Here is a 19,174-nt window from a genome sequence, read left to right as displayed (position 1 = left end):
TCTACCCCACTCCCTGTCCTCCATTCATCCTTCTGGTCTTTATCACCCTTTGAATGTGGAAAGGAATAAACCAGCATTCATTTCCCCAAGATAGATGCACCCCTCTTGACTATCCACAGCAGAAGTCATTTGCCCCCCAAATTGATAGATATGTGCTGTCTAGTAAAATCCAGCCAACAGTGACCTTATGTACAGCAGAACAAAATGTCGCCAAGTCCTGCGTCATCCTCATAATTGCCGGCATGTTCAAGTCCGTTGCTGTAGCTATTGTGCCAATCCATTTCACCCATGGTCTTTGCTCTCACTGGCCCTCTACTTCACCAAACATCATGTCCTCCTCCAGCAACTGATCCTTCCTGATGACCTGTCCAAATAAATCAGACAATAATCTGTTGTGGTCCTTAAGGTTTTCATTGGCTAGTTTTTGGTAGATCACCAGGTCTTTGTCCCTAGTCTGTCTTAATCTGGAAGCCCCAGTGAAACTTGTCTGCCATGGGTGACCCTGCTGGTGTTTGAAATACTGGTGACATAGCTTCCAGCATCATAACAACATGCACAACACCACAGTATGACAAACTAACAGCTGATTGGTGCTCAAAAATGATAGAAGCTCTCAAGAAGAACTCCAATTTTATTCAAGCTGCCAAATTCAGTGGATGCCTCTTAGTCTGTATATTATTTAATCTCTCAGTTTTGAAATATTCTCCTCTTTTATCTTCCTTGGCTCTATACTGCCCTACACATTCTCCGCCTTCTGCAGTTTTGCTAGCTTTTTCTTTTCTAACTGATGCCCAAATGCTGGGCTGATCCTGGATCTTCTTCTTGTCTCCCTCTCCATCTCCTTGATGGTCTCATTCACTTCCATGAATTCAAGCATGATTTTGTTGTTGTCGTTGTTAGGTACCATTGAGTCCATTCCAACTCATAGCAACCCTATGTACAAAAGAATGAAACACTGCCCAGTCCTGCACCATCATCACAATCATTGCTCTGTTTGAGCCTATTGTTGCAGCCACTGTGTCAATCCATCTCATTGAGGGTCGTCGTCTTTTTCACTGACCTAATTTACCGAGCATGATGTCCTTCTCCAGAGACTGGTCCCTCCTGATAACATGACCAAAGTATGTGAGATGAAGTCTCATCATCCTTGCTTCTAAGGATCGTTCTGGCTCCTCTTCTTCCAAGACAGATTTGTTCGTTCTTCTGGAAGTCTGTGGTATATTCAGTATTCTTCACCAACATCATAATTCAAATGCATAAATTCTTCTTCTGCCTTCCTTATTCAATATCCAAGATTCACATGCATATGAGGTGATTGAAAATACCACGGCTTGGGTTAGGCGCACCTTTTCTCATCTTTGTTTTTTACACTTTAAAGGGGCTTTTTGCCACAGATTTGCCCAATGCCATGTGTTATTTGATTTCTTGACTGCTGCTTCCATGGGCATTGATTGTGCATCCAAGTAAAGTGAAATCCTTGACAACTTCAATTTTTTTCTCTGTTTATCATGATGTTGAGATTTTTTGTTTTCTTTATGTTGAGGTGTAATCCATACTGAAGGCTGTAACCTTTGATCTTTATCAGTAGCACTTTAAGTCCTCTTCACTTTCAGCAAGCAAGGTTGTAACATTTATATATCGTAGGTTGTTAATAAGTGTTTCCCTAATCCTGGTACCATGTTCTCCTTCATATAATTCAGCTTCTCAGTCTAAAATTGATCAAACATGCAATCAAAATGCATTGATAATTATTGGTGATAAGAATGCAGAAGTTGGAAACAGAAGAATCAGTAGTTGGACAATATGGCCTTGGTGATAGAAACGATGCAGGAAATCACATGACAGAATTTTGCAAGACCAATGACATTGTTTAGAAATACCTTTTTTCAACAACATAAATGGTGACTATATATATGAACCTCATCAAATGACATACTCAGCAATCAAAGTGACTGCATCTGCAGAAAGGGATGATGGAGAAGCTCAGTATCATCAGTCACAACACAGCCAGGGGCTGACTTTGGAACAGACTATCAATTTGCTCATATGCAAGTTCAAGTTGAAGCTGAAGAAAATTAAAACAACCCCATGATAGCCAAAGTACAACCTTGAGTATATTCCACCTGAATTTAAAGACCATCTCAAGAATAAAATGATGCATTGAACACTAATGACAGCAGACCAGATGAGCTGTGGGATGATGTCAAGGATATCACACATGAAGAAAGCAAAAGGCAGCATCTTTTAGTGCTGATGAATTCTAAATTTCTATTTCCATCCCAGGTCTATTCTCTGACCGCCAAACTTTAAACATCTGCCTTCATGCCTTTTTTCTCTTGGGCTTAAGAAGTACAATAAGAGCTTCAGATTTTCTCAAAATCTATTTTTCCATCCCACTCTTTTTCATTTTGGTAAATGGCACCACTCTCCACCTGGCTGCTTAAGCTAGGAAACCAGAAGTCATCTTGAATTTTTCTTTTCTTATATTCCTCCACCTAGTTTATTAGCAAGTTCTGTTAATTCCACCACCAACATATTCTTAGAATCTCTTCCATTCGCAGAACATCAGTTGATACCACTATAGCACCAACTGCCTTTCCCCAAACGGGCTCCCTGCTTCTCTCTCGTCCCTCCCTAATCCACTCTGTATAGGGTAAGAATGATCTTAGAACATAGACCGAACTCCTGTGCTCTAAGTCTTAAAATTGCTCGTTGGCTTCCCATGGCCTTTAGAATGGAACCCAGACTCCTGGACAAGGGCCTCTGTGATCCCACCCATACTTGTATCTCTAAGCCATGGAATGATGGCTTATGGGGCCTGAAGTTTATAAAATTTTGTGGCCCCCTTTTTCCAAATAAGGAGTAAAAAATTGCATATATGAAATTAAGTATAGAAATGAACACTTATTTAGAACAAGAAATCACAATAATTAAAAGTTAAAAAATATCACCATATCCAGAAAAATAACATAATATTTTTGTTAATTGGCTGCCTGATATATGTCTATAATACTTTTTTCCTCTACATGTTTTGGCTACATTCTCTTTGATTGCCTCTTCATATGACAATTATTTTGTAATATCATTTTCTTCAGAGACAAGAAAGACAATTTGGTTTTCTTTAGCATGAGTGATCAAAATTTCTTTTTAAAGAGATTCTTGATAGATTATAAAGAGCTGCCTGATTCAAAATTCATTAGTAATTCATGTACGTTTTTAGGTGTCTTTTCAAATTTTGAAAAATTTCTATTAAGTTTCTTTCATGTGTGAGCTGTTACAGACATTTTCAAATATTTCTTCAGACTTGTGCCCTACCAGTGGAGGAATTTGGATAAGTTCTATTTCGTGTACTTTCCACTAAAAAAAAAAAAAAAAAGAAGGAAAAGAATAGGAAAGGTATGGTACATTTGTAATTATCCATGCTTCTTCATTGGTATGTTCCTGAGAGAAGAAAACTTCAGCGTCTACTAGGCATTGATGAGCATGGGCTCCTCCACTTAACAATTGTCATGTGTGATGGTTAGAAGCATTTTCCACTGACTACCTTCTGGCTCCATTTATTTCAAACCTTGTTTCTCCTTCACTAGCCACATACTGCCATGCTGGACACATTTATATCCTGACAAGACCTGCGCCTTTCTGTTGAGATGCCAGGTGAGTTGGCACAGGGTATGACAGGAGTAATCCTGGAAATTTTTTCTACACCTGTGTGACTAGAAATAACCTAACTGCAAGTGGAAGTAACTGTGAGCTTCATAAATGTGTCCCACTATAACCAAATAAAATTCCCAAACTCTCTTTCCCTTTAGGTGGACCCCAAAATTGCCCTCAGCTGGTCTGGGATTGCCTGACACATGGAAAAGTATAATAGAGGGGAAATTGGAGTGGAAAGTCACTGGAACCAATTGCAATGAAACTATATCACTTTAGAAAATTTTACAAAAGTATGTGACCATGTGAATACAAGGTCCCCCCTGGGCCTTGGAGGGGTCCATGTAAATGAGGGACCCTGGAAGTTCTTTATTCCCATTGTGAATCTACACCTGCCCACCCACCAGCACTACACCCTTGCTTGCAGCCACTATTTGCCTATCATTCATTTCCTTCAGCAGGCAGGTTCTTCCCATATGCAGTTCTTGTTGCCTAGACCCTTATTTGCCCATGCTTAGTATGGTCAGCTCCACATTGTTTAGATTTCAGCTGAAAGGATTTCCCCTCAGTGAGGCCCTGTCTGACCACTCTGTTGACTCTCTCAATTTCCTGTGTACTCGCTTTATTCACTTCTCCACAATTTGTAAGAGCTTAAATGATGAATTTGTTGCTGTGTATGTTTGTGGGTGTGTTCCCGCATTAGAATGTAAAGTCCATGCGGGCAGAGAGCAGGTGTGTATCATTTGCCATTTTATTTGCAGTGCCTAGGATAGTCCGGCACATAGTAGGTGCTCAATAAATAGTTGGTGAATGAACACATAATAAATAAACACGGTAAGTCTTTCTTGATTTTGATAGAAATGCCTGTGATCCAGAGTGAGACCATAGAAGGAGACTAATTCTGTCTGTAGCCTGGTCATCAGCTTGCAGATTTAAAAACTGGACATTTCTACTTTCCTTCTCTTCTTCCTCTTCCCACTCCTCTTCATTCTTCCCCTGTGCTTTCTCCTTCTTCTTCCCCTAACATAAAACTTTTCTTGATAGAATTGAGAACCCAGAAATAAATCTATCCATCTATGAGCAGCTGATTTTTTTGACAAGGAGTCAAAGCCCAATCAATGGAGAAGAAACAGTCTTTTCAACAAATGGTGCTGGCAAAAGTGGATATCAATTTGTAGAAAAATGAAACAAGATTCACTCCTCACTCCATACACAAAAACTAACTCAAAATGGATCAAAGACCTAAATGTTAAAGCTAAAACTATAAAGTTACTGGAACATAACGTAGGGACAAAACTATGGACCTAATTATTTTCAGAAATAGATGATCAAACACAATTACAGATGCACAAACAACAGAAGATAAATTATATAACTGGAACCTCCTAAAAAATACTTATGCTCATCAAAAGACTTTATCAAAAGAGTAAAAAGAGAACCTACAGACTGGGAAAAATCTTTGAGAATGACATACCTGATAAGAGTCTAATTTCTAAAATATATAGATAACGTCAACAACTCAATAACAAAAAGACAAACAATCAAATTAAAAAATGGACAAAGGACATGAACAGACACTTCACCAAAGAGGTCATTCATGAGGCCAACAAACATGTGAAAAGATGCTTGCAATCATTAGCCATTACAGGGATGCAGATCAAAACTGTGATGAGATACAATCTCAACCCTACAAAAATGGTACTGTTGGGGGGGAAAAAAATCAAAACAGGAAACAACAAATGCTAGCCAGGTGGTGGGGAGATTGGAATTCTCATCCATTGCTGGTGGGATTATAAAATGGTATAACCACTATGGAAAAGTATATGGTGATTCCTCAGAAAGCTGGAAAGAGAAATAGCTTATGATTCAGCAATCCCACCCGTAGAAATATATCCCAGAAATATAATAGCAGTGACATGAATAGACATATGCACACCTATGTTCATTGCAGCATTATTCACAATAGCGAAAAGATGGGAATGACCTATACCCATCAACAGATGAATGGATAAACAAAATGTGATACATATACATAATGGAATATTATGTAACCACAAAGAATAATGAGTCCTGAAAACATCTTAAAATGCAGATGAATCTGGAGGACATTAAATAAAATGGAGTGAAATAAGCCCATCATAAAAGAACAAATTTTTTGATAGCATTTTTATAAGGAGACAAGAATAGATAGATATACAGAGGCCAATGTTCTTTGGTGATTACCAGGGATGGGTGAGGGAGGGGATGGGGGAAGAACTATCGAGATAGTAGACACTTGTTGTTTTTGGTGATGGGAAAAGTAACATCAAATGTGGGTGAAGTGTGCATGGCTTGACCAAGGTAAATGATGTCACTAAGAAGTGCACAGAAGAAAAGATGTCTTTGGAAAAGGATATGACAAATATAATTTTGCAACAACACCAACAACAACCAAAAAACATGCATGTGATTACACAAATATGTTGTTATGTATTGAATTGTATCTCCCCCAAATGTTTGTCAGCTTGGCCTGGCAATGTTGATTCCCAGTATTATGTGATTGTCCACCATTTTGTCATCTGATGTGATTTTCCTATGTGTTGTAAATAGTACCTCTATGATGATAATGAGGCAAGGATGAGGGGCAGTTATATTAATGAGGCAGGACCCAATTTACAAGATTAGACTGAGTCAATCTCTTTTGAGATATAAAAGAGAAGCAAGCAGAGAGAGAGGGACCTCCTACCACCAAGAAAGCAGAGGTGGGAGCAGAGTGCATCCTTTGGACCCAGGGTCCCTGTGCTGAGAAACTCCTAGACCGAGGGAAAGATTGAAGACAAGAACCTTACCTTAAAACTGACAGATAAAGCATTCCCTGGGAACTGGTGCCCTGAATTAGGACTTCTAGCCTCCTGGACTGTGAGAGAATAAATTTCTGTTTGTTAAAGCCATCCAATAGTGTTATTTGTGTTATGGCAGCACTAGATAACTAAGACATATGGATATGGGCATATAAGTCTATGAGTATGAATATGTGGGTATGTGCATGTATATCCATAAATATAATAAACCACATAAAGGACACAAGTGCAGATACTTCTTAGATATAACCGAACACCTCAAAAGATTGGTTTTCTGTGTTTGAAGACTTAGGACCATAGTCTCATGGGACAACTCAGGTAATTGGCATAATCCAGCTAATAAAGTGTAGGTTCTACATCTCAATGTGGTGAGTAGTGTCTGGGGTCTTTAAAGCTTATGAGAAGCCATCTAAGATACAACTATTGGTCTCTACTAGTCTGAAACAAAAAGAGAAAGAAGAAAGCCAGTGAAGAAAGTAGTCTCCAGGACTTGTAGTCTGCACTAATCATGGCCTCACTTACCCTGAGACCAGCAGAACTAGATGGTGCCCAGCTACCACTACTGACCATTCTGATCAGGGCCACAATAGATGAATTCTTATAGACTGGGAGAGAAGTGTGGAACAGAATTCAAACTCTTAAGAAGTCCAAACTTGTCAAACTGGTTGAGACTAGAGGGCTCCCCAAAATTATTGCCCTGAGAAGACACTTTGAACCTTATAGTGAAATTATCCCTTGAGGTTAACTTTTAGCTAAATAGCAGATTGGCTCATAAAATAAAGAATATCACCCATTAGTAATGAACTTCTTTAAGAAAAATCATCTACAGGAGTCCAAATGCCCCAAAATTACTGTAAAGCGAAGATGAGAAGGTAAGAGGGCAGGGAAACTAGAATACTGGGAATAGTATAGCCAGAACGGAATGAATGAAAATAATGACACATTATGAAAAATACAACCAATATCACTGAATAATTTGAGTAGAAATTGTTAAATGGGAACTTAATCTGCTGTGTAAACTTTCACATGAAACACAATAAAATAGTAATTAAAATTTTTTTTTCTTGATTTTGTGCCTCAGAGTTTAAAACTTGGTACTCTCGAAGCTAGGAAATAGGAAAAAAAAAAAAAAAAAAAAAGGGCTATCCTTTAATGTGCAGAAATTTAGATCTCTTACTCCCAAATTTGAGAATTTGGGAAAAGATTCTTTTATTTTGTTCTGAGAGAAATAATTTTGTTTTCCATTTTAGAAAAAATAATTTCTTGTTATGAACTAATCATCTAATGTTTTTAAAGCCTATCTTCAACATAAAGGTCAAGAGTGTACAGAAGCAGATAAGTAACTTGGTTTTAAATGTAAATAACTTAATAATCAGATCTGAACCTGAACACCAGCCGTCCCTGGGTTGTTATAGGGCAGACTGAGAAGGTTTACTATGCATTGTATCCTGAAAGTGAACAAATTGGGGTAATGCTAAAGCAGGGAATAAAGGAACATAAAGAGAGTAATCATTTACGGGAAAGTGTTTGGCTTTTGTTCTTCAGATTTAAAGCTAGAGATCCATCAGCATCAGCATCTCGGATTGATAAATCTGCTCTTACTTTGTTTAAATCAATAAAAACAAAATGATGAGCAATGAGGGGAACATTCTTGGTCATACAAATATGTGTGTCTCTCCTTTCTCCCTTCCATTCCACTGCCACCCTCCCCCCAACACACTATCTTTATGATTCTAAAACTTCTGGACTTTGATGAAGTTGTCCAAAGACAAATACAGCAGATTAGGATATTAATTTACTGTTTAATAATCTAAAATTTTATTCCCTGGTGGTGGCCATGGTGGACAGGGGAGGGAGATGTTTCTCATGAGATGCAGTGAAGGGGTGTGTCTTGGGTTGGGTTCTCTAGAGACGCAAAACCAGGAAAGCATATAAATATATAGGGAGAGAGAGCACTGGGTTTTTTTTTTTTTTTTTATATAGAGACATTTATATCAAGGAAATGGCTAACACAGTTGTAGAGGCTGGAACGTCTCAAGCCCATGAGTCAGGATAGAGGCTTCTCCTGATTTACATAGCCACCCAAAATTGGAAGGTCAGAAAGCAGAGCTCTTGCTCACAGGCTGTGAAGATCGATGAATCCCAAGGTCAGCAGGCAAAACCACAGGTAAGCTGCTAGCTCAAGTCCCAAGAATTGGAAGTCAGGCAAACAGGAGCCAGCTGCAGGTTCCAGGGCAAGCAAAAGCCAGGAGCCTTGCGAGAATGTCCACTTACATTTGATGCAGGCCACATGACCAGTGATATTCCCTTTCAACTGATTGGCTCCTCACAGCAGACCCCTTCATGGGGATGACCACATATCAAATCTCAACAAGGAAGTGATCACAACATTATATCACTGCCAAAACCCTGAGAATCATGGCTCAGCCAAGTTGACACACAATCTTTACCATCACAGAGCGTGAGGGAGGAGGATGGGTTTTGAGGTCTCTGAGCCTGGGGGAAGAGAAAAGGTGGAAGAAAGTGTTCTGAGGGAAGGATAGAATTGCTGGGTGTCTGCTTTTAATTTTCTCTGTTTAGCAGGCCTGTATTAAGGCATATTTCTGAAAGCAAGGCCATGGCATGGAATGCCTTATTTATATATGTCTTTGCTCATTCTCAGGCTCAGACTATGTGCTGTGTGGTTGTGAGAGCAGGCACCTCACTACATGGTGTTTCTCTGAAATTGCATGGTCACAACCTGTCTACTCCCCAGCTCCTCAGGCACGTCCTTCTGCCCCCTGGGCCCTCTCTGTGGGTCATGGCTTTGGGAGGAAAGAAGCCATCTGGATTCTCCTCTAGATGTAGGCAATCAGCCCTCCCTCTGACATTTTTAAAGGTTTAATTTTCTTTCCTACCATCAGCCAAAAATTCTCAAAACCAACAAAAGGAAATGATGATTCAACAGATTTTCTTGTAGGCAAAGTCCATGACCCTGTCAGGACTGCTTCCTGAAGATATGGCTTGTTACTTATTTTTATTCCAAATGATAAACAGATCTCTGCCTACATATGTGGCTATGTTATTATTGTCTTCTTTCCCCTCTTGGCAAATGAATGAGGTCAATGCTCACCGAGGCTTTTTGTAATAATGTGTTATAAGAACTGACATCATGGAGCATAGTTCCTTACCCCACACACAGTACTTGACTTAGTTATCTAGTTTTAGTTATCTAGTGCTGCTGTAGCAGAAATACCACAAGTAGGAGGCTTTAACAAACAGAAATTTATTTTCTCACAGTTTCGGAGGCTAGAAGTTCAAACTCAGAGCACCAGCTTTGGGGAAAGTCTCTGTTCTCTCTGGGGGAAAAGGCTTGTCTCAGCTTCTCTAGCATTCTTCTGTACATTCCTTGGAGATCTCCATGTGGCATCTATCTTTCCCCTAATTGTGCTTCTCTCTGCCTAATCGGCTCTTTTATATCTCAGAAGTAATTAGCTTAAGACACACCATACACTGATATGACCTCATTAACATAACAAAGAAAACCGTATTCCCAAATGAGATTATATCCACAAGTATAGGAGTTATGATTGTTGGGGAACAGGATTCAATCCGTAACAGTGATCAAACTCAGGTGTACTTTTGGACTCAAGAGATTAATAAAGTTTATATGTATTACACTTTACAGTTGACAAACCATATTTCCGTACAAGCATGTTGTCTCTTTTCAACCTTTAAATCTAGTAAATAGCACAAAGGCCTTATCTCTATTTTAGAGGAGAAGAATCTGAAGTTCAGAAAGGCCAGGTGATCAGTTCGAAGTCACACAGCTGGCAGGGTCATTGTTGGGGCCTGGATTTCTTTGTGAGCTGCTCTTCCTTTGCCAGTCCCTAAGCACTGATGCATCCTTGGCTCCAAACTTGCCTCTACACTATACACTCTCTACACTGTCCCTAGGCAGTCTCATCCTCTCATAGTTTTAGCTATCAGATGTATTATTGTTATTGATGTTATTTGGTGTGGTCAAGTTGGTTCCGACTCATAACAATCCTATGTACAACAGAATGAAACACTACCTGGTCCTGTGCTATCCTCACAATCATTGGTATGGTTGAGCTCACTGTTGCAGCCACTGGGTCAATCCATCTCGTTTAGAGTCTTCCTCTTTTTCACTGACCTTCTACTTTACCAAGCATGATGTCCTTCTTCAGAAACTGGTCCTTCCTGATAACATGTCCAAACTATGTGAGACAAAGCCTCACTTCTAATGAGCATTTTGGCTGTACTCCTTCCAAGACAGATTTGTTCATTCTTCTGGCAGTCCATGGTATATTCTACATTCTTCACCAACACCGTAATTCAAAGGCATCAATTCTTCTTCAGTCTTCTTTATGAATTGCCCAGCTTTCGCTTGCATAGAAGCCGATTGAAAATACCATGGCTTGGGACAGGAGCACCTTAATCCTCAAAGTAACATCTTTGCTTTTTAACACTTGAAAGAGGCTTTTTGCAGCTGATTTACCCAATGCAATACATTTCATTTATTGACTGTTGCTTCCATGGGTGTTGATTGTGGATCCACATAAAATGAAATCCTTGACAACTTCAATCTTTTCTTTGTTTATCATGATGTTGTTTATTGGTCCAGTTGTGAGGATTTTTGTTTTCTTTATGTTGAGGTGCAGTCCATACTGAAGGCTGTGGTCTTTGATCTTCATTAGTAAGTGCTTCAAGTCCTCTTCACTTTCAGCAAGCAATTGTGACATCTGCATATCGTAGGTTGTTAATGAGTCTTCCTCCAATCCTGATAATCCTGATGCTGCGTTATTCTTCACATACATCAGCTTCTCAGATTATTTGCTCAGCATACAGATTGAATAAATATGGTGGAAAGATACAACCCTGATACATACCTTTCCTGATTTTATACCACGCAGTGTCACCTTGTTCTGTTCGAATGACTGCCTCTTGATATATGTACAGGTTCCATATGAGCACAATTAAGTGTTCAGGAATTCCCATTCTTCCTAATGTTATTTGCTATGATTCACACAGTTGAATGTCTTTGCATAGTCAATAAAACACAGGTAAACATCCTCCTGGTATTCTCTGCTTTCAGACAAGATCCATCCGACATCAGCAATGATATCCCTCATTCCAGGTCATCTTCTGAAGCCTCCTTGAATTTCTGGCAGTTCCCTGTCAATGTACTGGTACAACATAACAGATGTATGCTGATGATTTTTAAATATCTCCACCCTAGACCTCTCTTTTGAGCTCATATACTCAAATACCTGCTAAATATCTTCACCGTGGATATCTTCATCATGGATGCCTCAAACTCCGTTATGTCCCCTGCCAAACTCTATGTAATCTGTCCCTCTCAGGCCTTCTTTTCTTCCTGTATTTTTCTTCTTTCTTTCATTGCTTGCTTCCTTCCTTCCTTCCTCCCTTCCTCTTCCCTCCTGCCTCTCTCCCTTCCTCTCTTCCTTCCTTTCCCTTTTTTTTTCTTTTCAGAATTCAAATATAAGTGCTACAGATGGTAACCAAAAGGTCAGCGGTTTGAATCCACTAGGTGCTCCTTGGAAGCTCTATGGGTCAGTTCTACTCTATCCTATAGGGTCGCTATGAGTCAGAATCAACTTGACAGCAATGGGTTTGGTTTTTGATTATGCTTCTTAGTTTCACTTTCAGGTCTTAAATACATGAGAAAACATGTAATTTTCATTTAAGAACATTAGAAAGTAGAAACATCCATTTGAGGAAAAAAATAAAGCAATCAAAATTATAAAGACCATAACTGATTGTAGCTCAAAAACTTAATAAAAAGTAAACCAGCCATGAAATTACTAACTTTGATGTTTATCAGTATGAACTATAGAGAATAGCTAATTTTATATGGAACATTGCAAAATATCTGTGTGGGTTTTTTTTGTAGCCATGTCTTGTGCTCTGACTTCTGTAGGAAAAAAATGCTCTCTTTTCAGCAAAATTTTTGCTTTCTCTAATTTGTCCTTTCTGTGTTATCCAGTCCCATGCAACTCCTTTTGTTGACATTTTGACATTTACTTTTTGTAATGGTTAGGGTTGTGTGTCAACTTGGCTGGATCATGATTGTCAGTGTTTTGGAAGTCGTGTGATGTGGTCACTTCCCTGTTGGGATTTGATGTGTGATCACCCCCGTGATGGGATCTGCTGTGAGTAGCCAATTGGTTGAGGAGGAGGTTTTTTTTTTGGCGTGTGGCCTGTGTCGAGTGTGGGTGGGCATTCTGGCAGGGCTCAGGGGCTTTTGCTTGTTGAGGATCCTGCAACTGGCTTCTGTTCGTCTGACCTCCTGTTCTTGGAACTTGAGCTAGCAGTTTTCCTGTGGTCTTGCCTGCTGTTCTTGGAATTCAAAGATCTTCACAGCCTGTGAGCAATAGCCCTGCTCTCCGACCTCCTGATCTTGAGTTTGCCAGCCCCTGAGGCTATGTGAATCAGGAGAAACCTCTATCCGGACCCACTGATTTGGGACATTACAGCCTCCACAACTGCGTGAGCCTTTTCCTTGATATAAATTTCTCTGTATACATTTATACACTTTACTGGTTTTGCTTCTCTAGAGAGCCCAGCCTAAGATGCTTTTTTTGAGGGTATAAACTTCATTCTGATAGGAATTCCAAACAGTCCAGCTACTGCTGTCTGCATCAGGAAACAGAACTTGGATCTAGAGACTAGGGCTCAGGGGTAGTACTCAAAACCTTGGGAAAGTTATGACTGGAGCAAGACCACAGCCATGGAAGCTGGGAGTATTGTTAGGTCATCAGTCAAGGGATACGGGCCCAGAGAAAGGAGACAAGACTTTGACTGTAGAGTTGTGCATGAAAGTTGTGTTGGGCATTGGTTGGTAGCTTTTTGATCTTGTCTTCTTACAAATGTCCACAATGGTTGTGGATCTGGGAATGCAAAGTGTGAAGTACACTATAGCAGGGAGTAGAGTTCAATGATAAACAGAGAAAGAGAAAGAGGAATGGGTGTCTTCCATTGTACAGGGATTATGTCGTCTTCTGAGTTGAGGTGAAAGTAAAATGTAATGGAATTATCAGAGATCCAAGGACTAAGAAGGGAGAAAAAAAAAGGGGGGGGGGGAGAGGTCTGAGTTTAGAACAGTTTAGTTCTAGGTATCAAGTTTTTTGGAGTTAGAAAAGTCTAGTGAATGGATAAGAAAAATTTTAAAACTAATCAAAGGTTCAAGAGCTTATGGTTGATACAAGAACATGTTTTGTGACCTGTTTTTCAGAAGTCAAAACAACCGTCATGGATTGAGTTGTGTCTGCCAAAATATGTGTCTCAATTTGGCTAGGCCATAATACCCAGTATTTTGTGAATGTCCATCATTTTGTCATCTGATGTGATTTTCCTATGTGTTGTAAATCCTATCACTATGCTGTTAATGAGGTGGGATTAGCAGTTGTTATGTTAAGGGGGCAGGACTCAATCTACAAGATTGGATCGTGCCTTGAGCCAATCTCTTTTGAGATATAAAAGAGAGAAGTGAACAGAGAGAGATGGGGACCTAATACCACCAAGAAAGTACTGCCAGGAGAAGAGTGCATCCTTTGGACCTGGGGTCTCTGTGCTGAGAAGCTCCTAGTCTAGGGGAAGATTGATGACAAGGACCTTTCTCCAGAGCCGACAAAGAGGGAAAGCCTTCCCCTGTAGCTGATCCCTGTATTTGGACTTCTAGCTTACTAGACCATGAGAGAATAAAATTCAGTTGAAGCCATCTACTTGTGCTATTTCTGTTATAACAGCACCAGATAACCAAGACACCAACCAAACAAAAAGTTCTGGACACGCTCCACTAAGAATCATTTCAGGTTTTTTATATTTAGGAATAATATGCAACCAAGAATTTTATATCTATTGTTGATACCTGGGAGTGTTCCCTACAGTTTTGTAGGAAATTTTTATCCTCCTTTTACTAAGACTAGCCTCATTAGGCTTGCTAAGCCAAGTAGAGTCAGAAATTACCCAATTCAAATGCTGTTTATCTCTTCAAAATCCAAAAAATTTTTCTTAGGCTTTAGGAGGGAAATCACAGAAAATAATGGAGAAATGGATTCAGTTTTTCGACTTTACAGTAATAGATTTTTACCTTGCAGTCAACACATGAACCATAGAAAAATGAAGGAAAATGTTGTGATTCACCCACTGACTTAGCTCTACACATGATAGAGGAGGAACTGAACTTGTTTAAGAAGCAGGTTGGACTTAAAACCAACCAACTAACCAAAAACTTATCTTGCATGGAACATCAAGATAAAATATTAGAAGCAGAAATAGGACCTGATGCTGCATGGAAGCTTGTGACAGAATAGGATATTTCAGCCACCACTGGAGGAGTAGACATTATTCAAGAGCCAGAGAAGGATAATTTCTTTCATGGTCCTTTTTTCTTAGTCTTTATTAAGAAAAGGCAAGATTTGGAGGAGAATTGCATCAGGTTTTAAGATTACCATGGCTGTTACTCTAGGCCAGTCGTTTGAGGGGTGTTCTCTACCTAGAGGATGCTGCAATGATGCCTCCTCCAGGAGAAGACTTTAAAAATACAGAGCAGAAAGTAGCTACTATAGCAGAAACATGCTCTAAAAAAAACTTTGAAATTCTGTAGGAGATGGAGAAAATTAGGGAGATTAACAGGAGACTGGGATTGTGGGAAAAACCCAAAACCCATTGTCGTCAAGTCGATTCTGACTCATAGAAACCCTATAGGAAAGAATAGAACTTCCCCAAAGAGTTTCCAAGGAGTGCCTGGTGGATTCAAACTGCCGACCTTTCGGTTAGCTGCTGTAGCAATTAATCACTACGCCACCAGAGTTTCCAGGATTGTGGGAAGTGCAGATAACTACTTGTTATAATGTGGCATGCCCTACTACCAACATTGAGGCTGTGCCCCTATAGACAGCACCAGGTTGCCAGAATAGAAATGGTAAAATAAACAACCAACCAACCAACCAACAAAGTGGAGAGAAAAGGGGAGCAGGCAGGAAACACAAGATATGCCAGCTCAGAAATTCAATGCTTTTTCTTATTAATTCAGGAGCTCTACTAAAAGGTCACAGCCTTGAAAACCCCGTGCAGCAATTCCACTCTGCAAATACAGCGTTGCCTTGAGTCAGAATCAACTTGCGACGACAACAACAATCCCTAGCACTATGAGCCTGGTCCATATTTGAGTTATTGGACTAAAACTTCTTCAGTTACCACCTACAGGGGGTAGTACTGGTCTCATTGCAGCAGGACTGGCTACATCAGGAAGACCTGTGGTCCTTATTAGAATTCAGACCTGGACCCTGCTGTAAATCTCCTGAGCCTGAATCTCATTGTTTGAATCTATTGTTACAAGCTCCAAACCACACTCAAGTTCTGAAAGCATTTTCAAAGTCATTAGACTCAGCTGATGTGGCAGAATATGTCCCACTGTAATTGGCAACCCAAGCTGGGTAGCTGGTGATCACACTTTGCTGTAGCTCTCCAAGAAGTGCTTCACTGGGGACAGATAGGTTACAGATTTGATCTCGAGAGACACAGCCTCCGTGGCAGATAGCATTTTCCAAGGATGGCTACGACTGTATCTCTGGTCCCACATGCTCTTCAAGGACCTTGCCACACCTCATTAAGAGTTAGAGTCTATGTACCCTCCCCTTGAACCCAGATGGGGCTTTGCCACTGCCTAAATCAACATAGTTTAACAGAGTTCAGAGTTTAGCTATGTGACTTCTGAGGCTAAATTACAAAAATGTCTTGCACTTCCACCTTGTTCTCTTGGGACATTTGCCCTTGAAGTCCAGTGACCATACTGTGAGGAAGCCCAGTAATCTATGGAGAGGCCCATATGGAGAGGAGCTGAGGCCTTTTAGCCCACAGTCTTGGCGGAGCCTCCATGTACTAACAATGCAAGTGAACACCTTGAAAGCAGATCCTTCAGCTCCTTATTGAGCCACCCCAGATCACTTTGCACAGCAGAGATAAGACTTCCCCACTGAGATCTTCACACATTGTAGATTTGTAAATAGAAAAAATGACTGTTGTTAAAGCCACTAAGCAGCCATAGGTAACTCTGATACAGCACCTACCGAAGGTGGGCTACATGGATAACACTTCCATGCCCTGGAAAGTTGAAGTGAATTCTCTCTGGTTCTTTGTTTTGGAAGCTTGTAAATCTTCTCATGTCTCTCCCCAGTTCCCAGCTTCCTCAGATAAGCTACTGATTCTTGGCCCGAGCAACTGACTTCCAGAGTGAAGTAGCATTTAAAAAAGATTTTTATTTAATTGAGGAAACTAGCCTCGAGTGTGGGGGACATAGGGCATTTGGAATGCACAGGATAAAGCATGAGATTGGGAGAATGAGACTAAAATAATAATCTCATTTAGATAAAAGATTTAAAAAACTCAATTATGGTAGCTTTTTATGTTCAACCACGTAAAAAGAATCTTTTAACTTTCCAATAAGCTATATGGAAAACACTGTTTTGCTTACCAGCAGAATTTCTTCCCATCCCTCTTCCTCCTGCCATGTGAAATCTGCTTTCATAAGGCTGAGTATACAAGGCCTTCTGGGCTGTACTTCCCAGGACTAGAGAGTTGAGATGGGACTAAGCTGTTCTGCATAGGAAAAGGAAGTGGTAATGCTGTGGCTGGCTTGCTACAGGAGATGAACTTCAGGCACAACAGATATGTCTAATGGAAAATTTAATTAGATGGTTTGCTGTGTGGTTTATGGTATAACTTCTCTCTTTTGTCACTCTAGGTAATCTACAGTAAACTCTAGATTGTACTGCTTCCTAGAGTGAATTTAGTTTATGGGGATATAAGGAAGTGCCAAATCCCACGTCTGTTCCCCGAAGGAGGAAGACATACTCCCCTACTGTGAGGGAGCCGCTGGAGCAGGTGGGGCAGTGCAGGATAACACCTGCGCTCCCAGTGGAAACAGGATCCAAAATAATAAAATCTATATATTATGGTCTTTATTATCACCTTGTAGCCTTTTACTTGGCAGCATCTTAAAACTTTTTATTCTGGGCATTTTCAAACATACATGAAGGTAAAAAAGTAGGATAGTATAAAGAACTCCATGTACCCATTACCAACTTTGACAACACTTTGCTGACTTGGGGTTCATTTTTTAAAGAAGGGTATTATAACTTTCCATGAAGCAGTATTTAAAGACACAAGAATTGTTAAGGAAGTTAATTGTTTGAATGGTAGCCATTTTGGAGAAGGGCACAGGAAATGTATTTCTTTCAAAAGAAGTTGGAAATGAAAAATGTTTTGAAGACATTGAAGTCATTTGAATAGTTTTGAATTAGTTTCTGGAATTTCAAGCGAGAAAGTACTCTCAATAGATGTAGTATTTCATCTCAGCCATTTTACCCAAATGTGAATTTGATCTGTAGGAATTAAAAAAAAAGAAGAAGGAATTAGGACTTCATTCATGAATTAGTATGACAATTTCATCTTTTTCTTTTTTTTACATCACCTTTTTCAAACATCAAAACTTCCATCCCACCCCTGCCCTAAGCCGAATTGCTACATATTTAAAATCTAGTTCAAATATGGCCCATGGTTCAGTACAATTTATTAAGAAGAGTCACAACCACCAGTCAAGATTCAGATAAGTCTCATGGAGTAGAGCTTCTTTATGTTTCCTTGCAATTTGCATGCATTTATTCATTTACCAATATTTCTTAAGTGCCTACTATGTGTCCCACCACTCATCTGTCAGTTTGTCGTACTGTGGTGGCTTGTGTGTTGCTGTGATGCTGGAAGCTATGCCACCAGCATTTCAAATATCAGCAGGATCACCCACGGTGGACAGGTTTAAGCAGAATTTCCAGGCTAAGACAAACTAGGAAGAAGTACTTGGCAATCTACTTCTAAAAATATTGGTCAGTGGAAACCTTATGAATAACAGTGGAACTGATATAGTGCTAGAAGACAAGCCTCTCAGGTTGGAAGGTACTCAAAATATGACTGAGGAAGAACTGTCTCTTGAGTCAACCTTAATTACATGGATGGAGTCAAGCTTTCAGGACCTCCATTTGCTGATGTGGCATGACTCAGAAGGAGAAGAAACAGCTTCAAACATTCATTAATAATCAGAATGTGGAATGCACGAAGTATGAATCTAGGAAAATTGGAAGTTGTCAAAAATGAAACTGAATGCATAAAGATTGATATCCTAGGCATTAGTGAGCTGAGATGGACTGGCATTTGCCATTTTTAATCAGATAATCATATAGTCTACTGCACCGAAAATGACAAATTGAAGAGGGATAGAGCCTCATTCATTGTTAAAAACAACGTTTCAAGATCTATCCTGAAGTACAACCTGTCAGTGATAGGATAATATCCATACACCTTCAAGGAAGACCAGCTAATATGACTATTATTCAAATTTACACACCAATCACTAAGATGAAGAATTGTAAGATTTTAACCAACTTCTGCAGTCTGAAAATGATCAAATATGCAGTTAAGATGCATTGATAAATAACTGGTGATCGGAATGTGAAAGTTGGAAACAAGAAGGATCAGCAGTTGGAAAATAAGACCTTGGTGATAGAAACGAAGAAGATCACATGACAGTATATTGCAAGACCAACAAATTATTCACTGGAAATACATTTTTTCAACAATAAAAACGGTGACTATATACATGG

The 19,174-nt window shown here is 39.6% G+C and overlaps 2 protein-coding genes across 2 annotated transcripts in view; both read right to left on the bottom strand.

The window, feature by feature from the left end:
• HELQ (helicase, POLQ like) overlaps positions 1 to 19,174 on the bottom strand; it is a 508,107-nt gene that overhangs the window by 125,669 nt on the left and 363,264 nt on the right. The window lies entirely within an intron of this gene.
• The window catches only part of LOC126077025 (placenta-specific gene 8 protein-like), a 50,161-nt gene continuing 46,316 nt past the window's right edge, over positions 15,330 to 19,174 (bottom strand). Inside the window, exon 5 of the mRNA XM_049885910.1 lies at positions 15,330 to 17,902. The gene's annotated coding sequence lies outside the window, so the exon portion shown is untranslated. The remainder of the gene's footprint in view (positions 17,903 to 19,174) is intronic.

Source organism: Elephas maximus, chromosome 5 (genome assembly GCF_024166365.1).
Source record: "Elephas maximus indicus isolate mEleMax1 chromosome 5, mEleMax1 primary haplotype, whole genome shotgun sequence".
NCBI lineage: Eukaryota > Metazoa > Chordata > Mammalia > Proboscidea > Elephantidae > Elephas > Elephas maximus.
The sequence above is the reverse complement of the archived record's forward strand: the minus strand, read 5'-3'. Positions and strand labels throughout refer to the sequence as shown.